The following is a 10417-nucleotide window of genomic DNA, read 5'->3' on the forward strand; positions in this document are numbered from 1 at the left end:
ATGATTTGAGGCTCAAGAGTGAAGTGAGCTCAATAATACTCTGCGCAGGAGTGTCTTGCTTGATAGAAAGTTGCCGCCCCCACTCTTTCCATAAGAATAGGCCAATTTCAATATATAACAATTCAGTCCGAAACAATTGGCATCATCTCGAGGTTTTGGGGAATAAATGCAAGGATTTGTATGGGTTTATTCCCCAGAGCCTTAACATGATGGCTTTTGTTTTGGACTAATTTTAGCATATCGAAATTGGTCTATTGAAAAGCGATCAGTGTCTTTGCAATGACGATTTTCGATTCGAGTGAGCCATCATTGGGTTGGGGGGGAGGGGGGGGCAAGGGGGGGGGGGGTCTGAGTCACCTTACTGGACTCACTGAAGTAGCACAAGGAAGACACAACTACATTTGAGAAATCCCCAGTTAGTCTTTACCATCACAATCTCCAGGTCAGCGGAGTTTGGAAGGTTCTGAGTCACGAAACTGGACACACATCGAAGGAAGATGTACATTTGCTTTAAAATAACCTTAAAATAGAGGTCCCACCGGGATTTGAACTCGGATCGCTGGATTCAAAGTCCAGAGTGCTGACCATTACACCATGGGGCCGGCAACGAGATTAAAGAATGTCTAGTTTGATCAGTTCACCACGTTGACATCAAACAAATAACAATAATAATAATAATAATAATAATAATAATAAAATTAGAAGAGATTTGTAGGATAATTCAAATGGCCTTTACAGTCCATTCGACTGTACTGTCCTTACATTGTGAGACTAGATTGTCAACTAGAGAACCAAAGATGAACTGCTGTTTTTTCACTCGGTAAAAGAGCGCGGGCATGAACGACCTTTCTCATGTACCCAATGCCCGAAGAAACACTGCAAAATACAAGAAATATCTATAGGTTCCACCGAGAATTTGAACTCGGATCGCTGGATTCAGAGTCCAGAGTGCTGACCATTACACCATGGAACCAACCGGCAACAACAGGTATCTCGGACCTCGGACGTTTTTAGTTTGCTTTACTTTCTATTAAAATTTGCTCCCATCCTTGCCATCTGGCTGCGCTCCGATTACCTTTGGGAAATATATATAGTGAAATTTTCTCTCCACAAGCATACAACCCGCGCGTGTTTTATCTAACCTACAGGTTATGGAATAAGTCTACATGTGGTTGACACTGAGACCTTCGTTAAGTTTATATTGTTTATAGAAAAGCGTTCGTAAAATTTGTGTTGTTGACAAATTTAAATGGGTTTAGAGATTTTTTCTAAAGAATTTGAACTGCATTTCGTTCGATTCTATCTGATTTCCTGTCGGGCTTTATTGAAATTAAATGTGGCATTACAAACAACAAAATTCGACCGGTATGATTTTTGACCTGTATATTTAAGAGAACTGGCAGTGATAACTTCTATTTTACAGTGTTTTATTAATCATTTGAGCATTAAAGGTTAAATGAACGCTCCGTACGAATGCCTTTACCGTAAGAAAGAAGTCAAATTCAGAAAGCACCCAGACTTACGTGTTTTTCAGAGGTATCTTCCTGTTCGTCTGCCAGAGATCAGTTGCAAAGCTTGTTTAGGTCCCGGATGAAACGTCTCCCAGAACGCGGAAAAGCCTACATTCTTCTGTTCACGATATTTTTTTTAAAGTCTACAGCCGGGTCCAAATTCTGCAAGATTTTTATCTTGTCTCTCTTGTGAAGAACCCCTACAACTATTTTCTTGGCCTGTAGACTTGTTACCTCCTCAAACAAAGCCCGCAATATCCTGGAGAAAGCTGCAGGAAAGCCCGAGTGTTTGCATTACTCGTTAAGCTGATTGTACGAAAACTTATACCAACAGCTAGGATATTGGGTGAGGCAGAAACTGTACCTCACGAGACTTCTTCCTTCACTGGACTTAATGATGTCCTCAGGAAAACTTTGCTTTGGGAGGCCAAATCAAACTCCAGATCAGTTTTACTCCTTTTGCGAACTCCAATGGCGCCAAAATGAAACCAACAAGCGTCACATTGAGAGTGGATTGGAAACCAACCGGCAACAACAACAACAACAGGTACCTAGGGCCTCAGGCGTTTTTTAGTTTGCTTTACGTTCTAATAAATTTGCTCCCGTCCTTGCCATCTGGCTGCGCTCCGATTACCTTTGGAAACATAGAGAAATTTTCTCTCCACAAATATACAGCTAGCGCGTCGGTGGTATAGTGGTTAGCATAGCTGCCTTCCAAGCAGTTGACCCGGGTTCGATTCCCGGCCGACGCAGGTGCTCGGCATTTTGGCCACGTGTCTTGATCAATATGATCCTGGGGCTACAACCGACAGTGGATTCATTCTAACTGTCCGGGACAAAAAAAATCACTTGACGGCCAATATCAATGGCACACAGTATTGCTGTAGTAGCTAGTTAGCGTCGTTAGAGATTTCCATGAATGATTTGAGGCTTAAGAGTGAGTGAGCTCAATAATACTCTGCGCAGGAATGTCTTGCTTGATAGAAAGTTGCCGCCCCCCTCCTCTTTCCATAAAAATAGGCCAATTTCAATATATAACAATTCAGTCCGAAACAATTGGCATCATCTCGAGGTTTTGGGGAATAAATGCAAGGATTTGTATGGGTTTATTCCCCAGAGCCTTGACATGATGGCTTTTTGTTTGGACTAATTTTAGTATATCCAAATTGGTCTATTGAAAAGCGATCAGTGTGTCTTTGCAATGACGATTTTCGATTCGAGTGAGCCATCATTGGGGGTGGGGGGGGGGGGGGGGGGGAAGGGGGGGGGGGGTCTGAGTCACCTTACTGGACTCACTGAAGTAGCACAAGGAAGACCCAACTACATTTGAGAAATCCCCAGTTAGTCTTTACCATCACAATCTCCAGGTCAGCGGAGTTTGGAAGGTTCTGAGTCACGAAACTGGACACACATTGAAGGAAGATGTACATTTGCTTTAAAATAACCTTAAAATAGAGGTCCCACCGGGATTTGAACTCGGATCGCTGGATTCAAAGTCCAGAGTGCTGACCATTACACCATGGGGCCGGCAAACGAGATTAAAGAATGTCTAGTTTGATCAGTTCACCACGTAACAACATCAAACAAATAATAATAATAATAATAATAATAATAATAATAATAATAAAAATTAGAAGAGATTTGTAGGATAATTCAAATGGCCATTACAGTCCATTCGACTGTACTGTCCTTACATTGTGAGACTAGATTGTCAACTAGAGAACCAAAGATGAACTGCTGTTTTTTTCACTCGGTAAAAGAGCGCGGGCATGAACGACCTTTCTCATGTACCCAATGCCCGAAGAGAAACACTGCAAAATACAAGAAATATTTATAGGTTCCACCGAGATTTGAACTCGGATCGCTGGATTCAGAGTCCAGAGTGCTGACCATTACACCATGGAACCAACCGGCAACAACAGGTATCTCGGACCTCGGACGTTTTTAGTTTGCTTTACTTTCTATTAAATTTGCTCCCATCCTTGCCATCTGGCTGCGCTCCGATTACCTTTGGGAAATATATATAGTGAAATTTTCTCTCCACAAGCATACAACCCGCGCGTGTTTTATCTAACCTACAGGTTATGGAATAAGTCTACATGTGGTTGACAGACCTTCGTTAAGTTTATATTGTTTACAGAAAAGCGTTCGTAAAATTTGTGTTGACAAATTTAAATGGGTTTAGATTTTTCTAAAGAATTTGAACTGCATTTCGTTCGATTCTATCTGATTTCCTGTCGGGCTTTATTGAAATTAAATGTGGCATTACAAACAACAAAATTCGACCGGTATGATTTTTGACCTGTATATTTAAGAGAACTGGCAGTGTTAACTTCTATTTTACAGTGTTTTATTAATCAATTTGAGCATTAAAGGTTAAACGAACGCTCCGTACGAATGCCTTTACCGTAAGAAAGAAGTCAAATTCAGAAAGCACTCAGACTTACGTGTTTTTCAGAGGTATCTTCCTGTTCGTCTGCCAGAGATCAGTTGCAAAGCTTGTTTAGGTCCCGGATGAAACGTCTCCCAGAACGCGGAAAAGCCTACATTCTTCTGTTCACGATATTTTTTTAAAGTCTACAGCCGGGTCCAAATTCTGCAAGATTTTTATCTTGTCTCTCTTGTAAAGAACCCCTACAACTATTTTCTTGGGCTGTAGACTTGTCACCTCCTCAAACAAAGCCCGCAATATCCTGGAGAAAGCTGCAGGAAAGCCCGAGTGTTTGCATTACTCGTTAAGCTGATTGTACGAAAACTTATACCAACAGCTAGGATATTGGGTGAGGCAGAAACTGTACCTCACGAGACTTCTTCCTTCACTGGACTTAATGATGTCCTCCGGAAAACTTTGCTTTGGGAGGCCAAATCAAACTCCAGATCAGTTTACTCCTTTTGCGAACTCCAATGGCGCCAAAATGAAACCAACAAGCGTCACACTGAGAGTGGAGTGGAAACCAACCGGCAACAACAACAACAGGTACCTAGGGCCTCAGGCGTTTTTTAGTTTGCTTTACGTTCTAATAAATTTGCTCCCGTCCTTACCATCTGGCTGCGCTTCGATTACCTTTGAAACATAGTGAAATTTTCTCTCCACAGGTATACAGCTAGCGCGTCGGTGGTATAGTGGTTAGCATAGCTGCCTTCCAAGCAGTTGACCCGGGTTCGATTCCCGGCCGACGCAGGTGCTCGGCATTTTGGCCACGTGTCTTGATCAATATGATCCTGGGGCTACAACCGACAGTGGATTCATTCTAACTGTCCGGGACAAAAAACTCACTTGGCGGCCAATATCAATGGCACACAGTATTGCTGTAGTAGCTAGTTAGCGTCGTTAGAGATTTCCATGAATGATTTGAGGCTCAAGAGTGAAGTGAGCTCAATAATACTCTGCGCAGGAGTGTCTTGCTTGATAGAAAGTTGCCGCCCCTCTCTTTCCATAAGAATAGGCCAATTTCAATATATAACAATTCAGTCCGAAACAATTGGCATCATCTCGAGGTTTTGGGGAATAAATGCAAGGATTTGTATGGGTTTATTCCCCAGAGCCTTAACATGATGGCTTTTGTTTTGGACTAATTTTAGTATATCGAAATTGGTCTATTGAAAAGCGATCAGTGTCTTTGCAATGACGATTTTCGATTCGAGTGAGCCATCATTGGGTTGGGGGGAGGGGTGGGGAAGGGGGGGGGGGGGTCTGAGTCACCTTACTGGACTCACTGAAGTAGCACAAGGAAGACCCAACTACATTTGAGAAATCCCCAGTTAGTCTTTACCATCACAATCTCCAGGTCAGCGGAGTTTGGAAGGTTCTGAGTCACGAAACTGGACACACATCGAAGGAAGATGTACATTTGCTTTAAAATAACCTTAAAATAGAGGTCCCACCGGGATTTGAACTCGGATCGCTGGATTCAAAGTCCAGAGTGCTGACCATTACACCATGGGGCCGGCAACGAGATTAAAGAATGTCTAGTTTGATCAGTTCACCACGTTGACATCAAACAAATAACAATAATAATAATAATAATAATAATAATAATAAAATTAGAAGAGATTTGTAGGATAATTCAAAATGGCCATTACAGTCCATTCGACTGTACTGTCCTTACATTGTGAGACTAGATTGTCAACTAGAGAACCAAAGATGAACTGCTGTTTTTTCACTCGTGTAAAGAGCGCGGGCATGAACGACCTTTCTCATGTACCCAATGCCGAAGAAACACTGCAAAATACAAGAAATATCTATAGGTTCCACCGAGACTTGAACTCGGATCGCTGGATTCCGAGTCCAGAGTGCTAACCGTTACACCATGGAACCAACCGGCAACAACAGGTATCTCGGACCTCGGACGTTTTTAGTTTGCTTTACTTTCTATTAAATTTGCTCCATCCTTGCCATCTGGCTGCGCTCCGATTACCTTGGGAAATATATAGTGAAATTTTCTCTCCACAAGCATAAAACCAGCGCGTGTTTTATCTAACCTACAGGTTATGGAATAAGTCTACATGTGGTTGACAGACCTTCGTTAAGTTTATATTGTTTATAGAAACGCGTTCTTAAAATTTGTTTTGTTGAAAAATTTAAATGGGTTTAGATTTTTTTTAAATTATTTGAACTGCATTTTTTTCGATTCTATCTTATTTACTGTCGTGCTTTATTGAATTTAAATGTTGCATTACAAGCGACAAAATTCGACCGGTATGATTTTTGACCTGTATATTTAAGAGAAACTGGCAGTGATAACTTCTATTTTACAGTGTTTTATTAATCAATTTGAGCATTAAAGGTTAAATGCACGCTCCGTACGAATGCCTTTACCGTAAGAAAGAAGTCAAATTCAGAAAGCACCCAGACTTACGTGTTTTTCAGAGGTATCTTCCTGTTCGTCTGCCAGAGATCAGTTGCAAAGCTTGTTTAGGTCCCGGATGAAACGTCTCCCAGAACGCGGAAAAGCTACATTCTCTGTTCACGATATTTTTTTAAGTCTACAGCCGGGTCCAAATTCTGCAAGATTTTTATCTTGTCTCTCTTGTGAAGAACCCTACAACTATTTTCTTGGGCTGTAGAATGTTACCTCCTCAAAACAAAGCCCGCAATATCCTGGAGAAAGCTGCAGGAAAGCCCGAGTGTTTGCATTACTCGTTAAGCTGATTGTACGAAAACTTATACCAACAGATAGGATATTGGTTGAGCAAGAAACTGTACCTCACGAGACTTCTTCCTTCACCGGAACTTAATGATGTCCTCAGGAAAACTTTGCTTTGGGAGGCCAAATCAAACTCCAGATCAGTTTACTCCTTTTGCGAACTCAAATGGCGCCAAAATGAAACCACCAAGCGTCACATTGAGAGTGGATTGGAAACCAACCGGCAACAACAACAACAGGTACCTAGGGCCTCAGGCGTTTTTTAGTTTGCTTTACGTTCTAATAAATTGCTCCCGTCCTTACCATCTGGCTGCGCTTGGATTAGCTTGAGAACATAGTGAAATTTTGTCTCCACAGGTATACAGCGAGCGCGTCGGTGGGATAGTGGTTAGCATAGGTGCCTGACAAGCAGTTGACCCGGGGTCGATTCACGGCCGACGCAGGTGCTCGGCATTTTGGCCACGTGTCTTGATCAATATGATCCTGGGGCTACAACCGACAGTGGATTCATTCTAACTGTCCGGGACAAAAAAAATCACTTGACGGCCAATATCAATGGCACACAGTATTGCTGTAGTAGCTAGTTACGTCGTTAGAGATTTCCATGAATGATTTGAGGCTTAAGAGTGACGTGAGCTCAATAATACTCTGCGCAGGAATGTCTTGCTTGATAGAAAGTTGCCCCCTCCTCTTTCCTAAAAATAGGCCAATTTCAATATATAACAATTCAGTCCGAAACAATTGGCATCATCTCGAGGTTTTGGGGAATAAATGCAAGGATTTGTATGGGTTTATTCCCCAGAGCCTTGACATGATGGCTTTTGTTTTGGACTAATTTAGTATATCCAAATTGGTCTATTGAAAAGCGATCAGTGTGTCTTTGCAATGACGATTTTCGATTCGAGTGAGCCATCATTGGGTTGGGGGGGAGGGGGGGGGACGGGGGGGGGGGGTCTGAGTCACCTTACTGGACTCACTGAAGTAGCACAAGGAAGACACAACTACATTTGAGAAATCCCCAGTTAGTCTTTACCATCACAATCTCCAGGTCAGCGGAGTTTGGACGGTTCTGAGTCACGAAACGGGGAGCACACATTGAAGGCAACGAAGATGTACATTTGCTTTAAAAATACACCTAAAAAGAGGGTCCCACCGGGATTTTGAAATCGGAATTCGCATGGATTCAATAGTCCCCCATGAGTGCTGACCATGTACACCATGGGGGCAGGACAACGAGATTAAAGAAGGTCTATGTTTGTATCAGTTCACACACGTTGACATCAAACAAATAACAATAATAATATATAGATAAGCATAATCATAATATAAAATTAGAAGAGTATTTGTAGGATAATTCAAATTGGCCTATTACAGTCCATTGCGACTGTACTGTCCGTACATTGTGGATGACTAGACTTGTCAACTTAGAGAACCAAAAGATTGTAACTGCTGTGTTTTTCACTCGGGTTGTAAAAGAGCGCTGGGGCTAGGAACGACCTTTCTCATGTACCCAATGCCCTGAAGGATCGAACCACTGCAAAATACAAGAAATATTTATTCCACCGAGATTTGAACTCGGATCGCTGGATTCAGAGTCCAGAGTGCTGACCATTACACCATGGAACCAACGCCAGCAACAGGTATCTCGGGACCTCGGACGTTTTAGTTTTGCTTTACTTTCTGATGAAATTTGCTTCCCTAATCCTTGCCATCTGGCCTGCGCTTCCGATTACCTTTGGGAAATTATAATATAGTGAAATTTTCTCTCCACAAGGCATACAAACCCGCGTCGTTGTTGGTTATCTAAACCTACAGGTTATGGAATAAGTCTACATGTGGTTGACACCCTTCGTTAAGTTTAATTGTCTGATAGAAAAGCGTTCAGTAAAATTTGGTGTTGGACCAAATTTAAATGGGTTTAGATTTTTTTCTAAAGAATTTGAACTGCATTTCGGTCGATTCTATCGGATTTCCTGTCGGGCTTTATTGAAAATTAAACTGTGGCATTACAAAAAAACAAAAATTCGACCGGTATGATTTTGACCCTGTATATTTTATTTAAGAGAACTGGCAGTGATAACTTCTTATTTTACCAGTGTTCATTAATCAATCTTGAGCATTAAAGGTTAAATTGAACGCTCCGTTAAGAATGCCTTTACACGTATTAAGAAGAAAGAAGTCAAATTCGAGGGGAAAGCACCCAGACTTATCGTGTTTTTCAGGGGGGGGGAGGTAATTCCTGTTCGTCTGCCAGCGATCAGTTGCAAAGCTTGTTTAGTAGGCTCCCGGATGAAACGTCTCCCAGAAACGCGGGGAAAACAAGCCTACATCTTTCTGTTCACGATATTTTTTTAAAAGTCTACAGCCGGTGGCGTCCAAATTCTGCAAGATTTTTATCTTGTCTCTCTTGTGAAGAACCACCTACAACTATTTTCTGGGCTGTAGACGTGTTACCTCCTCAAAACACAAGGCCCGCACAGATCCGTGGAGGAAAGCTGCAGGAAAGCCCGATTGTTTGCATTACTCGTTAAAGCCGATTGTACGAAAACTTATACCAACAGTAGGGAATTGGGGGTCGTTGAGGGCAGAAGAAACTGTACCTCACGAGTACTTCTTCCTTCACCGGACTTAATGATGGTCCTCCGGAAAAACTTTGCTTTGGGAGGCCACATCAAACTCCAGATTCAGTGTACTCCTTTTGCGAACTCCAATGGCGCCAAAATGAAACCAAACAAGCGTCACAGTTGAGAGTGGATTGCGAAACCAAAACCCCCCGGTCAACAACAACAACAGGGAACTAGGGCCTCAGGGCGTTTTTTCAGTTTGCTTTTTTGTTTTACGTTCTAATAAATTTGCTCCCGTCCTTGCCATCTGGCTGACGCGACGATTCCCTGTTGAAACATAGAGAAATTTTTCTTTCTTCCAGACATAAATTATACAGCTAGCGCTCGTCGTGCTGGTTTATAGTGGTTAGCATAGCTGCATTCCAAGCCAGTTGGACCCGGGTTGCGATTCCCGGCCGACGCAGGTGATCGGCATTTTGGCCACGTGTCTTGATCAATATGATCCTCGGGGCTCTACAACCGAACAGTGGATTCATTCTAACTGTCCCGGACAAAAAAAATCACTTGACGGCCAATATCAATGGCACAAAGTATTGCTTGTACGTAGCTAGTTAGGCGTCGTTTAGAGATTTCCATGAATGATTTTGAGGCTTAAGAGTGGAAGTGAGCTCAATAATACTCTGCGCAGGAATGTCGTGCTTGATAGACAAGTTGCAGCCCCCCATACTCTTTCACATAAAAATAGGCCATTTCAATATATAACAATTCAGTCCGAAACCAATTGGCATCATCTCGAGGTTTTGGGGAATAAATGCAAGGATTTGTATGGGTTTATTCCCCAGAGCCTTGACATGATGGCTTTTGTTTTGGACTAATTTAGGTATATCCAAATTAGGTCTATTGGAAAAGCGACTCCCAGCTGGTTCTTTGCAATGGACGATTTTCCGATTCGAGTGAGCCATCATTGGGGTTTGGGGGGGAGGGGGGGGAGGAAGGGGGGGGGGGGGTCTGAGTTCATCCTTACTGGACTCACCTGAAGTAGCACAAGGAAGACAAAACTACATTTGAGAAATCCCCAGTTAGTCTTGTACCAATCACAATCTCCAGGTCAGCGGAGTTTTGGAAGGTTCTGATGTCACGAAACTGGACACACATTGAAGCGAAGATGTACATTTGCTTTAAAAATAACCTTAAA

General features: G+C 42.3%; 9 non-coding genes across 9 annotated transcripts; 2 read left to right on the plus strand and 7 right to left on the minus strand.

Annotated features, from left to right (window-relative positions):
* Window positions 1–530: 530 nt before the first annotated feature.
* On the minus strand, window positions 531–602 carry Trnaq-uug (transfer RNA glutamine (anticodon UUG)). Its single transcript has one exon. It is a non-coding gene; the product is annotated as a tRNA-Gln (tRNA).
* A 298-nt stretch (window positions 603–900) lies between these two features.
* On the minus strand, window positions 901–973 carry Trnaq-cug (transfer RNA glutamine (anticodon CUG)). The gene has a single exon. It is a non-coding gene; the product is annotated as a tRNA-Gln (tRNA).
* Window positions 974–2191: 1218 nt separating this feature from the next.
* Trnag-ucc (transfer RNA glycine (anticodon UCC)) lies at window positions 2192–2263 on the plus strand. The gene has a single exon. It is a non-coding gene; the product is annotated as a tRNA-Gly (tRNA).
* A 703-nt stretch (window positions 2264–2966) lies between these two features.
* Trnaq-uug (transfer RNA glutamine (anticodon UUG)) lies at window positions 2967–3038 on the minus strand. Its single transcript has one exon. It is a non-coding gene; the product is annotated as a tRNA-Gln (tRNA).
* Window positions 3039–3346: 308 nt separating this feature from the next.
* Trnaq-cug (transfer RNA glutamine (anticodon CUG)) lies at window positions 3347–3418 on the minus strand. Its single transcript has one exon. It is a non-coding gene; the product is annotated as a tRNA-Gln (tRNA).
* Window positions 3419–4620: 1202 nt separating this feature from the next.
* Window positions 4621–4692, plus strand: Trnag-ucc (transfer RNA glycine (anticodon UCC)). The gene has a single exon. It is a non-coding gene; the product is annotated as a tRNA-Gly (tRNA).
* A 695-nt stretch (window positions 4693–5387) lies between these two features.
* Trnaq-uug (transfer RNA glutamine (anticodon UUG)) lies at window positions 5388–5459 on the minus strand. Its single transcript has one exon. It is a non-coding gene; the product is annotated as a tRNA-Gln (tRNA).
* A 298-nt stretch (window positions 5460–5757) lies between these two features.
* On the minus strand, window positions 5758–5829 carry Trnap-cgg (transfer RNA proline (anticodon CGG)). Its single transcript has one exon. It is a non-coding gene; the product is annotated as a tRNA-Pro (tRNA).
* Window positions 5830–8212: 2383 nt separating this feature from the next.
* On the minus strand, window positions 8213–8284 carry Trnaq-cug (transfer RNA glutamine (anticodon CUG)). The gene has a single exon. It is a non-coding gene; the product is annotated as a tRNA-Gln (tRNA).
* Window positions 8285–10417: the final 2133 nt, after the last annotated feature.

This window comes from Montipora capricornis, unplaced genomic scaffold (assembly GCF_036669925.1).
Source record: "Montipora capricornis isolate CH-2021 unplaced genomic scaffold, ASM3666992v2 scaffold_434, whole genome shotgun sequence".
NCBI classification, from domain to species: Eukaryota; Metazoa; Cnidaria; class Anthozoa; order Scleractinia; family Acroporidae; genus Montipora; species Montipora capricornis.